General features: G+C 41.4%; 1 long non-coding RNA gene across 2 annotated transcripts in view; it reads right to left on the minus strand.

The window, feature by feature from the left end:
• The window catches only part of LOC123386602, a 121,045-nt gene that overhangs the window by 88,699 nt on the left and 17,975 nt on the right, over positions 1–14,371 (minus strand). For both annotated transcript variants that reach the window (XR_006600727.1, XR_006600726.1), the window contains exon 4: positions 10,121–10,256. This is a non-coding gene — a long non-coding RNA (uncharacterized LOC123386602). The remainder of the gene's footprint in view (positions 1–10,120; positions 10,257–14,371) is intronic.

Here is a 14,371-nt window from a genome sequence, read left to right on the forward strand (position 1 = left end):
ATGACTGCTGAGTCATGGTGGCTTTTCTTTCTCAGACCCTCCAAGTTTCTTCCAAGAAATCTCTTGGCTTGCGCGTCCTCATTTCTGTTGTTGAACAGTTCATTTTTTGGACCCAAGTATAAAATGAGACTATACTATTATCCAGCCCACATCATTCCATTTTGCCTTCAAGAAAATCCTAAGACCCTTTGTTAAATACTTAGTTAAACGCACGCATAGCATATTTGCCTGGACTAGCGATGTGGCAAAGGCATTGAGGTTACTTAGGTTGGAAGACTTGCTTGTATTATTGTCTCTCTCCCTTATTAGAGCCAATAAGATAGAAACCATGTTTATTTTGATAACGCTGGAGACAAAATAAGTAATTTTTGAATAACTTACCGATTAATAAACTGAATATTTGAGTGATCGCTAATTGTTTATATGCTCCCATGACTATCCTTTCTTTTTTTTTCTTTTTTTTTATATGAAATTTATTGACAAAATGGTTTCCATACAACACCCAGTGCTCATCCCAAAAGGTGCCCTCCTCAATACCCATCACCCACCCTCTCCTCCCTCCCACCCCCCATCAACCCTCAGTTTGTTCTCAGTTTTTAACAGTCTCTTATGCTTTGGCTCTCTCCCACTCTAACCTCTTTTTTTTTTTCTCCTTCCCCTCCCCCATGGGTTCCTGTTAAGTTTCTCAGGATCCACATAAGAGTGAAACCATATGGTATCTGTCTTTCTCTGTATGGCTTATTTCACTTAGCATCACACTCTCCAGTTCCATCCACGTTGCTACAAAAGGCCATATTTCATTTTTTCTCATTGCCACGTAATATTCCATTGTGTATATAAACCACAATTTCTTTATCCATTTCATAATTGTTTTCTAGAAAACTGCCCATGATCGATGTGAAAGCTACCATTACAGTGTGGAGCCCAACTCTGACTTCTACAGCCTGACTCTAACTCGCTATTATCATGCTTCAAAGAAGATCCAGACATTTGTAGCATGTTTGACCACAGCCAGGACTAATGCAGGACACCTTTCTCTCTACAAGGCAATCTAAGCAAAGCTAAAACCAAGTACAAATAAAGTTACCTTGGAACTAACCGGGGCTGAGCAGTCCATCTATATAAGCTCATCTAAGAACAATGGGTTGTTTTAGCTTTTTTAATTCCAGGCTCTAGTATCTCTGATATGACTGAGGTGGTATCAGATAAAAGTTGTACTTGTTCCTCTGGGGAAAGTGTTTTCAAAATAAATCCTTTACCAAACATGAAGCAAGGAGAGGGTAGATTCTGCGAACAAATGCCACTTGACTGAATGTTGTTCTGTGTGTGGCTTATTCAGTCATCTAGACACCCTCTTTACCCAAAGGACTTCATCACAGAACTGACTTTACATTAGTGATCAGACAACACCAGGGTAGCAATGCATTGCAATTGGCATTTCCATTCCACTCAGAGTATCAGGAAACATGGTTATAAACAAAAAATAAAAATTGCAGATGTCTAATATGAGTGTGGAGAAGAGAGGGGAATCTGTGCTTCTGAGAGGCATCACATGTGACCCAGGATTACTGCTGAAATGTCCAAAGGAGACTGCTTCCCAGAAACAACTAAGGCTATTGCCTAGGACAGAGGCTGCAGCAATAGAAATCGAGGCTTGGTGCAGGAAAGACTTCCTCAGTGTCAACAGTGGTATACTCTGCAGCCATGAAAATGTACCACCCAGCTCTCCTCCTATGGGAGACTGACCCAACTGCCGCCCCTCCAGACCCACTTCTACACTCATGCCAAGGCTGTGCTTACCCCTACCTGCTCCCAGCCACCATGGCGAGGGTACTAAGGCAGGAACACTCTGACAGACAGGACTTGTCGCAGGGTAACTCTGTGCCAAGGTTCTCCATAGGCTTGAAACATTACTGTAATCTGAGACTCTTCTAACCCAATCTTCCTTTGCTCACCCTCCTTTTACAGGTATTAGATCTCTATTGCAGTCTTAAAGCTCTCCTTGCCTTTCCTGTTCTCCTGAGTCCAGGAAATCTTTTGCACATCTAGTCCCATCTTGGCATCCATTCTTTGGCAGACTCAAACTGATGTTTGTAGTATTCCTTTGTCCAATCAACTGAGCATTGTTACTGCTCCAAAAACAAAGATCATACACAGAGACTATCTTGGTCAGGGTGAGAAGAAAAACCAAATATATTTCTATTCTCTACACAAGCCAGGAGTGAGAGCTTTTTTCTTTTCCCATTGGCCAATCATAAAATACTTGGGTCTCCTACAACTTATTTGTAAGGTAAAGACATAATATTATATTAGGAGTTGACAAGATTTTTAGCCATTGGGATATTGAAAAGGAAAAAAAGGAGAGGATCACATATGTTGTTGCTGGAAACTCCCTACTCTGGAATGTAGCACATTGTCTCAATTCTCCACAAGTGCCCCACATATGGAGGGGCTGGGAGCTGTCCACAAGGGAGAGGTAAAAGAGTGCTTTTTACTAGACTCAGAGTTTCTGTATCTGATCTTGTCTCACCCACACTCATGCACTCTTTTATCACATGGGAACTCCATGAGATCAGGGCCTATGTTTGCATTTCTCATATTCACTTCCATATTCCAATTACTTTACATAGCAGGTGTGTTCAATCTGCCCCCTAAAACAAGCCAGTGTGTCAGTGTCAGTGGCAATGTTTCCCACTAACCTATGGAAGTCAGCTGGGTGACAATAGGGAGCAGAGAGCATCAAGTATTTTTGCCTTGCAGTTTCCCATAACTGAGAAGTAAATGACCAGTAGCTGCTTGTCACTGGGTCTGTGACTGTTTGAATGATTCTTCTTCTTCTTTTTTTTTTTTTTTTTTTAAATAAATCCTGGGGTTGCCTGGGTGGCTCAGTCGGTTAAGTGTCAGACTTGGGCTCAGGTCCTGATCTCGTGGTTCATGAGTTCCAGCCCGCATCAGGCTCTGTGCTGACAGCTCAGAGCCTGGAGCCTGCTTCAGATTCCGTGTCTCCTCTTTCTGCCCCTCCCCTGCTCATACTCTGTCTCTCTCTGTCTCTGTCTCTCAAAAATAAACATTAAAAAAATTTTTTTTGAGAAAAAAAAAAATCCTGAATTGTCTTTCTGTAGCAGAGGATAATGGGGAAGTCTACATGAAGGTTGTAAAGGAGCTAGTTTATAGAAGTTAAAAAAAATCTCTTAACAAAATTACTGAGTTTTGTAATATATTTATATCTTCAAAACTGCAACGTGAAAAATAAGTCCAAAACCAGTGCTTAAAAATAACTGTAATAGGAGCACTTGGGTGGCTCAGTTGAGCATCTGACTCTTGACTTCTGCTCAAGTCATGACCCCAGGGTCATCAGATCGAGCCCCGTGTCAGGCTCTGCACTGAGAGTGAAGCCTGCTTAAGATTCTCATTCTCTCTCTCTCTCTCTGTCCATCCCTCCAACTCTCTCTCTCAACAGCAACAACAACACAAAAAAACCTGAAATACCTCATTTCTTTTTTTAAAAATGAAACTGAACATCTTATTTGGGGCTGTTTTTAATTTGTATTAGATTAAAGCAAGTAAACATTCTGAATTATAGAAAAAAGTTTCAATATTAAAATTTCTTTTCAGCTCTTGTATATTAACTTATTAGTCATACCCTTCAATGAAACATAATTTATAAGCTTATATCCATTTGTTTGTGAGCACATTATGAATAACAAAAAACACTTTATTAATTTGATAATTATGAGCCATTATTTGGCTAGAGAGGACCAATTAAGTCAGAAGAATTTCTCCTTTCTCTCTCTCTCTCTCTCTCTCTCAGCACGTCTCTGTATCTCTGTCTCTCTCAGTCAGTTTGTTTGTCTCCCTGAAAGATAACCAGAGGATGACTAAACTTGGGGGAACATAAAAGAATTAAACTAAATCACACTGTATTAGAACTGGGAGAAGACTTTAGAGATGATTTGGTCCATAACTCTTAACCTACAGGCTATGAATATCTAGGGAATCAATGAGTTGGCTTCATGGGAACAACTGTAGTGGGGTCTTGGTGACCCTGTTAGATGGTCCTGCAAAGGCAGAGCTGTCCAACTGCACTTGTTAGGGATGACATGGACTCAGTGGCTTCCAGAGTCTGCTCCCAGGCAGGCCAAAGAAAAGAGCAATAGACAGTTCCTGATAAAGGCAGCTAATTATGAGCATTCCTATATCCTCATGGACTATGTAAGTAAATTATCTCAGGACATAATAATCCTATCATCCTGGAGGGTCAGCACCACTGGGAATGCATGTGTAGAAAAAAAAACAAAACAAAAAAACAAGAGGTCAAAGATGGGGAGAATTGTGGTACTCTGAACAGAAGCAGAAAAAATCAACAAATATTGATTTGGGAGGGTAGGCAAGGGTTTGGTTTTTAAGATATGGCATTCAAGGATTGGTTAGAATACCCATGTTTAGGTGTTCCAAAAGCGGTGTGAAACACAGAAGTGAAGGTCAATTTTCCCTATTACTCTAGCAAAATTCCTTCCCCATGAGTTTTTCTTTCGTCTGGAGTTCTCCTGAATCAACCCATGGCCACCATCGCACTTAGCCCTAGGAGTGTGCTGCACCCTCCTTTACCTGAAGTATTGTGAACTCGCTTGTAACAGATGAAGACAGTCAGTTGCTAGCCTTTCTGAACTTTGCCTTTGGTGACTTTACACTGGTAGCTTCAAGTTTGCCACAGTGGAAGGGTAATAAATAAGTTATCTTTTAGAAATAAATTTCTATTTGTATCATAGAAATCAGCCAAGGCTATAAATCAGGACTCCCCCCCCACCCACCGACCCATAGGTTGTTGAACATTTACCAGCCTTTTCCAGTCACTGCCTAAGAGTAAACTAGGGACAGGGAGTATGCAGGCCTTAAATAGGATGATTAGGAAAGACCTTAATATTAAAGTGGCATTTGGGACAAAGAAGAGCATCCCTTAGTTACAGAAAACAGCAAATGCAAGGCACCTGATGCAGGAGCATGCTTGGGGTTCAAGGGACAGGAAAAAAAAAAGGCTAAAGTGGGTAGAGCAGAATGAGTGAAAGAGAGAGTGGTAGGAGATTAAGTCAGAGATGGATGATGCGGTAAGAGGCAAATCATCAAAGACCCTTTAGATGATTATAAGGAATATAACTTTTACTTTGAGAAAAATGGCAAACCAGTTGAGGGTATAAAGCAGTTGAAGGGACATGAGTACGACTTAGACGTTTAAGGGATTTCTCCTTTTAAAGGGGGTGTTTCATGAAGAACAGGCTGCAAGGGGTTAAGGTGGCTGCAGAAAGACCCAGATGAAATCTGATGGTGACTAGGACCAGAGGGCTAGTGATGAAGAGGGAAGAAGTGGTCATATTCTGGATGGATGCAGGATTGTGATTAGCAAGAAGCTTTCAGCTCAATGAGAGAAAACCTCTACCTACCTACCTTCCTTCCTTCATTTCCAAAAAGACCTTTTTTTTTAGTTTATTTATTTTTGAGAGAGAAAGAGGGTGCAAGTGGGAGAGGGGCAGAAAGAGAGGGAGAGAGAGAGAGAATCCTAAGCAAGCTCTTCGCTGTCAGCATGGAGCCTGATGAGGGGCTTGAACTCAAAAACTGAGATCATGACCCAAACCAAAACCAAGAGCCAGATGCTTAACCAACTGAGCCATGCAGGCACCCCCCCCCCCCCCGAAAGACCTTTCGAATAGAGTTTTTATAATCCCCAATGAAGTACCAAGCCTTCTGTGCCTGGAGATAATCAGGAAGAAGCCTGATAATCACCCATCACTGATACTGAAGAAGAGTTTCCTACATTGGGAAGAAACACCTACAGGCTTCTAATAGTCTACAGTGGCATAGGGGCTTGGCTACACAAAAAAAAATGTTTCTGCCTAAACGCAATAACTGAGGTAAGGCTAAGGGAGCAAATAGAGTTGGATGTATCTATTTAAGTGGCTTCATTTCTGTGAGGGGTTTTTCTTGAATATAATATATATGTTATATAAGTGTATGTAAAACATTACACATTATCTAACATAATTATATATTATATAATATTTATAATTGCATATATGTAATATATAATTATATTATATAATATATATAATATGTATGTACGACATATATATAATATATATATCAATACTTGAGCAGGACCTAATATCACTGTATGTGTGTGCATACTGTGACACAGTCATATCACCTCAAAGGGAAGGTAAAGTGGGGTGCGGTATTTTAGTGCAGGCATCACTCTCCGTGGTGCTGAAATACCGATGGTCAAGGGATAAGGCTCTCTCAACTGAATGACTCATCCTCCTTGGAGGTGATGCTACAGAGCTTGTGCAATCACATGAAGTAGAGATGGGGTGATGTGGGGAGGTTAGAGAGTAAGTAAAGAAAAGATGCATCAGGCTTCAGGATATTACAGCCAGAAAGGATTTCAGGGAGTATCCAGTCCAACCCCTTAATTCTGCAAGTGAGGAAACAGAAAGCAAGCCCATCTGTCCTAAGTAGCAGAGATCCAACACCCATTGTAACCTGGGATAGGATAAAATGAGAGTGGGGTATTCCTATGGGATTGCTCTTAACATTTCTGATGGAGCATTCTACTGGTTGAATTTTCTCTCATCATGTGACCCCGTTTACTACACCACTAAAAAAGCTTGCTCAGAAACATGTTTTGATTTGTGCAGGAATTTTCCTATGCAATGAGTTTACACTTGACATTCCCAGTATGGGCTTTATAGCAGTAATGGAATTGCTGGTTGGTGTCACCAGAGCTTCCCAGATCTCTGCAAATGCCCCCTACTTTCTATTAATTTTACTAAGCTTCTAACTGATCTCTCCTGATTTCTGAAAGAGTAGGACTTGAACGAACTTGGTGTGCACTTACATGCTACTTTTGTGACCTTATGCTCAAGGAAGCTGCGGATCTGCTGTTTGGTAGAATACAATTAGTGAGGTCACACGAGAGAGAAAGAGCAGAGGGGGAAAGCACCCAGTGACAAGCTGTGCAGATGTTGAGTGAAATAAGAGCTTGTGCTATAATCTGGTAAATTTTGACAAAAGAAAAGAAAGGACAAGAGCCTGCCAAGATAGATATTCACAGTGGTTAAGGTGAGGAGAGCTTCCCTTGCCTGAATTATCTAGGTAGACTCAGGCATACCTTAAGATTTACATATGCGAGGAAGCTACTTTGCGAAATCTTCATTTTAAAACTTTGTTCAATTCTAATTAAGTCTGTGTTTTTTAACTGGGATGACAGACGCTAATAACTACTGAACGAGGGAATTGCAAAATGCCACTGACTCCTGATCTGTAAATAGAACAAAGCCATCTGTGCAGTGGAGAGCATGGAGGTTCCCGCCTCACCCTCCCAGAGGCTCATTGTAACCTTGGGTCACAGATGGAGGCAGCTCAGCTGCCCTGAGCACCAACTTCATCTGGCCTCAGGGCCCCAGAGCCCTGAGCAGGTGTGGGCTACAAGCTTAGTCTCCCTGGAGGCTAGGAAGAGCAGCCTTGAGACCCACACCGCAAACAAAAGCTAGTAAAGAGGACTTTTCTAAGCTGTTTCAGCCTGAGTCAGAAATGCAGGGCTCCAAGGGAAGGGAAAAACTAGCCTCCTTTATTCAAGCACCCCTACCTGCCTATGTCTAAGAGCACTCTGAGTCCAGAAAGCATTTATCTCCAAGCCTGAGTCCTGAGATTTTCACCAATATGCTATTTAACGTCTGCACAGGTGTCAGCTACGACCAGGATGGCATGGCCAGGAACTGGGTTGCCAGTCTTCTTCTATATCCCTCACCACACAAACTGACTCACTCAACTTTTATGAAGATGGTCTTCCTCTAATAAGATACATTTACCATTGCTACTCTGCCTTTCTCCCATACTAGGTCTTTTTCACTAGAGTGAACACATTCGTTCCTTCCTGGTTTTGAGAAAATAATTGTCTCTTACAAATGTATTATACCAAATGAAGACAATGTGCTGACAGAGACAGGGCCTCCAGCTCTCATTATGCAATCCAAAGAGAATCTTGTAAGCTACGGTTTGCCCTGGAGAACTCCTGTTTGGATGTGGGGGTTTAGAGTGCAGCTCAGGGAGGATCCTTGCCCGGGTCTTCTGATTTCCCTGGCTCAGGGTGTTTCTGACAGCAGAGAGGTTTGTATGGGGTGGGTGGCGGCGACTAAATAAACAGTTGGGGGTGGAGGAAGGGCTGAGTCGTGTTCCTATAAGGGCCTCAGGAGGCCAATGTGCAGGGCCTCCTCCTGTACTGCAGGCTGAAGCTGGCTTAATTGCTGGTAATTAAAGCAGAATCTATAGTTTCTGGGCATGCCCGGTGGGGGAGGGGCTGGGTTTCTGGCCTCGGATGAGCTGCAGGAAAGCAAGTGGCTGCTCCGCTGAGCTTACGGCTCCACCACTCCCAACAGGGCCTGTTGCTGGGCAGTTTTCAGCAGAGGAGGCTTTGCAAACCTGCTCTTCAAGAATGGAGGATTGTCTTTTCAAAGGAAATCAACGTAAAAAGGAGATAATCTTTATGGAGAGTTTACTATAGGTTAGGCATTGTTTGAAGCACATTTAATTCCCCAAACATCTCAATAGATAAACTCTTAATTGATGATAATGATAAAAAAGATTAGATAATTTACTCAAGGTCTACACTTGGCGCAGAATACAAATTGAGTTCACTGAATCCTGAGCTTGTGTTTTTAAGGCCCGTGCTATTTTACAGAGGCTGCAAATTGGCAGTGTATGAAGCTGGATCCTGCCCCTCAACCTGCCTGATCCCCATGTGACCTTATAATGCAGAAATGTCCAATAAAATTGAGGATTTCTGATTTCCTTGAAAAAGTGATAAGATCTGCCAACAGTGGCCCAATTTTTGCAAGCAAACAATGAGCTGGGGCTCAGTAGCTGCTGCCCCTTATAGAGAAAGAATCTCTAGTTTCCCTGGAGATTTTGTTTTTCAGTTTCTACTGCTCCCTTTTGCCTAAGTCGCAGCCCATTTCAATCATTTATGGAACTGTCCTGGGCTTTGTTGGCATTTTGAGATTGTGGCACTGCTTCTGTAATGCAAATAGAATAAGAGATGAGAGTAAGAGCTTGAATAAAGGAATGAGTTGGCGAGGCCCAGTTACATGAGCAGCAAGTGTCCTTGCACTCAGTTACACACTTGAAGAGCAAAAGCTCATTGCTGAGGCCAGTTTATCCCTAGTCTCATTTTCAAACGCACAGATAAGCAGAGAAAAGCTGGCTCAGGGTAGGGGGAGAGAAGCACCGAAACTTCAAGAAGCATTGTAGTCTAAGACAAACAACGTTCCCTGTCTGCTTTTAACAGATTGCTTTTCATAAAGCTTTGCTATAGCTCTGCTTTATCATCCCTGCCTGAGCTTCCAGCTGGACAGAATCCGAAAGCTAAAAGCCTACAACTTGCAGAGAAGGAGGGCATTTGGCTGCCACTACGGCTGTACAGCCACACCAGCCTGCTTGCTTCTGGGTAATCAGGTGGGAAATTTCATCTGAGTCTAGAGTTTCCTGCTGTATCAGTCTCTCCAGGCTCCTGCAGAGTTCAGATTCACATATCCACACTGGCAATCCTGCCTTTAAAAGGCTAAGGTAACTTTGAACAGCAGAGTACAATTAATTTATTGGTTTCTTTAACCAGTGGAATATCAGCCACTCTGGTCAAGGCAAGAACCATTATGAGGTGCTTCAATGTCGTGGTCCAGTTTTTTAAGTCCTTGGAGTAAGCAAAGAATTATCTCACATCAAACACCTCAAGAGAAATACCCAGGCCATGAGACTCTGAAGGGCCTTGTCTTAGAATGTGTCTTCTTTGCATAGGAGTGACCATTAAGCTTGAATTCCTGACAAGGGTGACTAGGCTTTTCCTAATGAACTGTAAGGAACCTGGCATTTTCCCACTTTCACATTTCCCACTGTCACATGTATGTGCTCTAGTCTTTTTCTTCCAGACCAGTTCTTAAAGGGTGCTTTACTAAAATATATCACTGAAGGCCATTCTTTCCTGAATCTAAACCTCAGAGGTTTCTTGCCAGGATGACTCCAGTCCTGAGCAGAGGCGAGGTAGCAGATCCATAAGAGCAGGATGTAGACTTACCCAGCCCCGGGTTTGTGTCCCAGCTCAGCCACTTGCTAACTGGGTAGGCCTTCCAGTCATCGAACGACTCTGAGTTCTGGTTTCCTCACTCAAGAAATGCATACTGACTTTATTTCCCAGGGTTGGAATGGGAACGCTATGAAAAAATACAACATACAAAGGAGCTTACAACACTTGGCATATAGGAAGTGTTTCATAAAGGGTCTTGTTCTTTCTGTCCCTGCCTACCTCTACTTTTCTCTCTTCCCATGCCCCTCTCTCACACTCGGTACCATTTCTTCTGACAAGAGTATTCCTTCCATCCTTCACCCCACACTTGCCTATCTCCTTTTTCTTTCCCTCAGATCACTGCCTTCCCTGGCTTTCCAGACTGGATCAAGCACCCAGACTGAACTTTTTTAAACCACCTTATATGTCCTCTTTGTAACACTTGCTGCTTGCCACTATCTGTCTCTCCCACTACGTTAAGGACTGAGTAAGAGCAAGGTTCAACTGTGTATTGCCCATTCTTGGGTCCTAAGTACCTGGCACATAGTAAGCTCTCAATAAGTACTCTTTGAATGATTGATAAATGATACAGCTCAGCTTGAACTTTCTTTCAATTGTATAATAAATGGGGAGTTAGCAGTCATGTGTTCAGAGATTACAACCATATACAAAAATTAAATCAAAATAGGTCAAAGATCTTAATGTAAGAGCTAAAACTATAAAACTCTTAGAAGACAACATAAGGGTAAATCTCTATTACCTTGAATTTGACAATGGAGTCTCATGACATCATAAACACACGCAAGAACAACAACAAAATAGATAAATTGGGTGTCATCAAAATTAAAAACTTTTGAGCTTCAAAGGACACTATCAAAAAGGGAAAAGACAAACCACAGAATGGGAGAAAATATATGCAAAACATATATTTGATAAGGGACTTGTATTAAAGAATATAGAAAGAACTCTTACAACTCAGTAACAAAAAGATAAACAACAAAAGATAAAAAACAAAGATAAATGGGCTAAGGATTTGAAAAGACATTCCTCCAAAGAAGATGTACATATGGCCTTTAAGCACATGAAAAGATGCTCAACATCCTTAGCCATCAGGGATATTTAAATCAAAACCACAAGATACTACTTAACACCCACTAGGATGACTAGAATAAAAATGTCAGATGATAACAATTGTTGGCACGAACGTGGAGAAATCAGAACACTCGTATACAGCTGATGGGTGTGTAAAATGACGCAGCCACTTTGAAAAACAGTCTGACAGTTCCTCCTAACAAGAGACTTACTATTGGACCAGCAATTCCACTCATAGCTATATACCCAAGAGAAATTAATATATGTATCTACACAAAGACTTGCACATTAATGTTTATGGCAGCACTATCAGTAATAGCCCCAAAGTGAAAATAATCCAAATGTCCATCACCTAATGAATGAAAAAATAAAATATGGTATATCCACGCAATGAAATATTATTCAGCTATAAAAAGGAATGAAATATTGGTACATGCTATAACATGGATGAACCTTGAAAACATTATAAATGAAAGAAGTCAGACACAAAGGACCACATACTGTATGGGTCCAATTATATGAAATGTTCAAAATCAGCAAATCCACAGAGACAGGAATTAGATGAGTGGTTGCTAGGGCTGGGAAGACTGGGGATTAAAAGCTAAAGGGTATAGTGTTTCCAAAACTGGTTGGGGTGATAGCTTCACAACTCTGTGAATATACCAACTAAATATATACTAAAAATTGAATTGTATACTGTAAATGAGAGAATGTATGGTATACACATTACATTTCAAAGAGGTAAAAAAAAAAAAAGAGAGGGAGAGAAGGATTGTTATAAATTCACGAATTGTTAGATATCAAGAGAAGTGTGTGACTCCCATAAGGAGTTAGCATTCCAGGGGAGAAGACACATGTATTTGAAACAAATAAGCAATACCAAGTGGGCTAGAATCAAACGCTACCTTAAGAACAAGAGCTGCAGTCCTGAGAAGGCACAGGGGAAGGCACAGAGGTGGAAAATGTGGCACAGGACATATTTTAAACTCCAAGTACAGAAATTCTATTCTTTGACACTTGGTGGTGACACTGATTATTTCCCAGTACTGTTGTCTATCACATGGTTTAGTCCCGTCTGCCCAGTTTGTTTCATCTTTGTCTTCCCCCCAGCTGTAAGCATAGAGCCTGATACCCGGCTTGGGGTAATTGCGTTGTGACTGGGGATGGGGCCAGAGTCAGGATTTAGAGCTTCCTGTCTGAGCTGACTTGTCTCTTTTAATCATGCCTGTGTCACCAAGGGCTTCCTTTTTGCAAAAGGCTTTCCCATGTTTTCATTTGTTAGCCTACCTCACAGCCCAGGAGGGCAGAAGAGCATGCTAATGTTACTGTCTCCAGAAGCAACTGGAGAATAGGAAGAGCAGGGAGGCTGGTCTCACTTCAAGGTCATCCAGGGGGCAAGCACCTGGCTGATCAGGGATTAGCATAGATGTTACTGTCCTGCTAAGCCTACAGAGCCACATTGTTTATCTATTTCTGAGATAGGTTTACAGCCATTTAAGGGATAAAAAAAAATCAGTTTGAATCAATCTTTATTTTAGGACTAAAATAAGGGTGTGTGTTTGAGGGGAGGCGAGCAGATCACATCTTTAAGAGGAAAAAAAATGGAAATAATAAAGTTATCTAAAAAGTGTTCCTGATCCCCTATATCCCTGAGCCCCTCTAACATCCTCATTCTAAGATGGGGAAGATTACCTTAAGCCAGCCTCAATGCTCCTTTGGCGAGTTTGTTCTATTTAATATATTGTTTAATGTATTTGTTAATTTAGGCCATGACTCATTGCTTTTCTGAATTCTATTTTTAGCTGTTGCTTCTCAGTTGGATTTTTCCACATATCAGATGTTCAACTATGTGTCTGAGGGGACAAAGTCTGCCCTGCGGATGAAAAATTGACCATATAGTTTTATTATTTGTAAATTGTAAAAAGTGGTAAAAATGCCTTTCGTCTCCCCTAAAACTTGTTAAGATTGAGGTTTCACCCTACAGAGAATATATGATGAAATGCAAAATTTAAATATATATGATGCATAATTCTGAGACACTCAGAGGAAGATGGCAGCCACCTGTATGTTATTGTCTAACATTTTAACACCTGACTTTTGACCCCTTCCTTAGAGAGGAATCTGATAGTGACATGAGCAAGTAAAGATCACTCAAATGTGCTGATATAGCAACATTGTGAGTTTGTGAAAAGCTAAGAAGAATTTAGGGAGAAGCAGTGGCTTTGCAGAAGGATGGAGGCTGGTCAACAGTACGGTTACCAGAAGGGCAATTGGGCCCTGAGAAGGCATAAGAGGAATATGAAAAGGAATCTCAAGGTAGACAGATTATGATGGAGACTAATCAAGATGGTGGACCACATGGCTGCCCACAAGTAACCGTTTGTTAACCTTCTTTTTTTTTTTTTAAGTTTATAACTGCTGTATGCATATATTTATAGGTAAACGCACAGGAAAGTTCTAGAATGATACACATCAAACTGATAACAAATTCTGGAGAGGAGAAATTGATGGTTGCCTTCTACTCTAAATAACTCTGTGTTGTTTGATTTTTTTCCAAAAACTGGAAGGTATTCATATATTCCTTATATAATTGAATAAAGAAGACAAAGGGGAGAGCATATAAGACTAAGTGTGCCCACTGTTAAAAAATGAAATTAGAATCATATAACTAGGAGAAAATAAAAACCATCTGTAATCCCGCCATCAATGATAACCACACTAGGGGAGCATTTCTCACCCAAACCCACAATAGCAGATTTGGAGTCTAGGTAGAAAACGTCTCCACTGGTAGAGAAAAGGGTGCCACACCAACAAGGCAAGCAGGGAGAAGCAAGAGAAAAGCAGCTGGTCAAGCAGTGGGGCTGGGGCCATAGAGGGAACAGCACCAGCAAGAGGAACTTGGGGCACAGATAATATAGTCAGACATTCATCCTCAGTCCTGTTTTTATGCTTTATCCATGAATAATGTCATCAGCAAGAAGTCAGGAGTTATAGTTGGATTTTGCCCAAACTGGATGCGGGATTACACACAGAGTTAATGCTACCATGCAGAGAGCTCACCCTTGGCCTCTGGTGGAAGTGGGGCTAAGGGAATCTTTTAAAAAGAAGGGCCAGTAGCCTTACAGGTCAGTCTTAGATAGGAACGAGAGGCCCTTGACTGCAAGAAGAGTG

The sequence above is a fragment of the Felis catus genome, chromosome A1 (genome assembly GCF_018350175.1).
Source record: "Felis catus isolate Fca126 chromosome A1, F.catus_Fca126_mat1.0, whole genome shotgun sequence".
Classification (NCBI taxonomy): Eukaryota; Metazoa; Chordata; class Mammalia; order Carnivora; family Felidae; genus Felis; species Felis catus.